Source organism: Aquarana catesbeiana, linkage group LG06 (genome assembly GCF_042186555.1).
Source record: "Aquarana catesbeiana isolate 2022-GZ linkage group LG06, ASM4218655v1, whole genome shotgun sequence".
In the NCBI taxonomy this organism is placed as follows: domain Eukaryota; kingdom Metazoa; phylum Chordata; class Amphibia; order Anura; family Ranidae; genus Aquarana; species Aquarana catesbeiana.
The window spans coordinates 417,979,004-417,981,831 of NC_133329.1; positions in this window are offsets into that span (position 1 = coordinate 417,979,004).

Consider the following 2,828-nt stretch of genomic DNA (forward strand, 5'->3'; position numbering starts at 1 on the left):
GGACGTACTGCATGGAGGACTTCTGAGGAAAGGAACCATCAGGATTCACTCCTCCAGCAGCTCCAGACCACGGAGAGACAAGGAATGTAATTTATGGTGGAGATTGGCGGCACTTGGCAGAAGGTGCAGGAAATCAATCTTTTGAGGGACTGAAACCTCGTGAACTTTATGGCTCCACATAAAACGCGACTTTATGGTGGATTATTCCTGATCTCTGCATCCTCTGATTACTGGAAATCAATATACAACTCCCAGCAGACGCTCAACTCTACCAGGAGGAGCATTCCCACAATAAACAGAGATTGACTCCCCCGGAGATCTGAAATCCAAAGATCGAGAAAAGACGTCCTTTCCAGGTCTGCTCCGGTGTCTTGCCGAGAATGTTCCCTCGGCGGATAAGTTCCCCCCCCTGTACTGCGCAGGCGCAGCGCCTGCGCAGTACATACTACTCTCAGCCGCCGGAGACAGCCGAAGCTCAAACGCTTCAATCAGCTGTACACGGCGCCCTGGGTCCAGGTTCCTTCCCCACCATCCAAGTGGACCTAGAGGGGGAATCTAAAAGTGCCGAGCGCAGCGAGGCCGTGCCCGAAGCGTGGCGAGCGAAGCGAGGGGCCCTCTTCCAGGCGCCGTGTACAGCTGATTTTCAGCTGTTGTGCTTCGGCTATTTCCGCCGATACCTACTGTGCAGGCGCAGTAGAGGGGGGAACTTATACGCCGAGCTGAACTTTCTCGGCAGAACACCGGCCTTAACTGAATGTAAACCCGCCATATCCCCGGTGATGTGACCGGCCTCAGGTAATACACAGAGATGAAACAAATCTCCCTACATAAGTTGTACCTGATTATCTGCAGTCCTCCTCTTCATCTGTTCAAAGTCCAGAAGTTAGGAAGTTTGTCTGAGAGTTTAGAACAAAGGGGGTGGAGAGCTGAGGTTACACTCTGCAGCACTTAGTGAGGAGAGCTCTGAGAGCTGATTGGAGGGAAGGAAAAGACAACCCCCCTTCACACAGGAACAAAGCCTGTGTGTCAATCATAGGCTGTGTGCTGGAGCTCCCTCCCCTGTCACCTTTTATATCTTGGTGTCAAGAAAACTTGTCAGAAGAGACTCATGGAGATAGCAGAGGAAGAAGGAGGGGGAGGGGAGGGGGAGGAGGCTCATGCAGATACTGGAGGAGGGGAGGGGGAGGAGACTCATGCAGATAGTGGAAGAGGTGGAGGGAGGGGGAGGAGACTCATGCAGATACTGGAGGAGGGGGAGGAGACTCATGCAGATAGTGGAGGAGGGGGAGGAGACTCATGCAGATAGTGGAGGAGGGGGAGGGGAGGGGGAGGAGACTCATGCAGATAGTGGAGGAGGGGGAGGGGAGGGGGTGGAGACTCATGCAGATAGTGGAGGAGGGGGAGGGGAGGGGGAGGAGACTCATGCAGATAGTGGAGGAGGGGAAGGGGAGGGGGAGGAGACTCATGCAGATAGTGGAGGAGGGGGAGGAGACTCATGCAGATAGTGGAGGAGGGGGAGAGGAGGGGGAGGAGACTCATGCAGATAGTGGAGGAGGGGGGGGAGGAGACTCATGCAGATAGTGGAGGAGGGGGAGGAGACTCATGCAGAAAGTGGAGGAGGGGGAGGGGAGGGGGAGGAGACTCATGCAGATAGTGGAGGAGGGGGAGGAGACTCATGCAGATAGTGGAGGAGGGGGGGAGGGGGAGGAGACTCATGCAGATAGTGGAGGAGGGGGAGGGGGAGGAGACTCATGCAGATAGTGGAGGAGGGGGAGGAGACTCATGCAGATAGTGGAGGAGGGGGGGAGGGGGAGGAGACTCATGCAGATAGTGGAGGAGGGGGAGGGGAGGGGGAGGAGACTCATGCAGATAGTGGAGGAGGGGGAGGGGAGGGGGTGGAGACTCATGCAGATAGTGGAGGAGGGGGAGGGGGAGGAGACTCATGCAGATAGTGGAGGAGGGGGAGGGGAGGGGGTGGAGACTCATGCAGATAGTGGAGGAGGGGGAGGGGAGGGGGAGGGGAGGGGGAGGAGACTCATGCAGATAGTGGAGGAGGGGAAGGGGAGGGGGTGGAGACTCATGCAGATAGTGGAGGAGGGGAAGGGGAGGGGGTGGAGACTCATGCAGATAGTGGAGGAGGGGAAGGGGAGGGGGTGGAGACTCATGCAGATAGTGGAGGAGGGGGAGGGGAGGGGGAGGAGACTCATGCAGATAGTGGAGGAGGGGGAGGGGAGGGGGAGGGGAGGGGGAGGAGACTCATGCAGATAGTGGAGGAGGGGGAGGGGAGGGGGAGGGGAGGGGGTGGAGACTCATGCAGATAGTGGAGGAGGGGGAGGGGAGGGGGAGGAGACTCATGCAGATAGTGGAGGAGGGGGAGAGGAGGGGGAGGAGACTCATGCAGATAGTGGAGGAGGGGGAGGGGAGGGGGAGGAGACTCATGCAGATAGTGGAGGAGGGGGAGGGGAGGGGGAGGAGACTCATGCAGATAGTGGAGGAGGGGGAGGGGAGGGGGAGGGGAGGGGGAGGAGACTCATGCAGATAGTGGAGGAGGGGGAGGGGGTGGAGACTCATGCAGATAGTGGAGGAGGGGAAGGGGAGGGGGTGGAGACTCATGCAGATAGTGGAGGAGGGGGAGGAGACTCATGCAGATAGTGGAGGAGGGGGATGGGAGGGGGTGGAGACTCATGCAGATAGTGGAGGAGGGGGGATGGGAGGGGGAGGAGACTCATGCAGATAGTGGAGGAGGGAAGGGGAGGGGGTGGAGACTCATGCAGATAGTGGAGGAGGGGGATGGGAGGGGGTGGAGACTCATGCAGATAGTGGAGGAG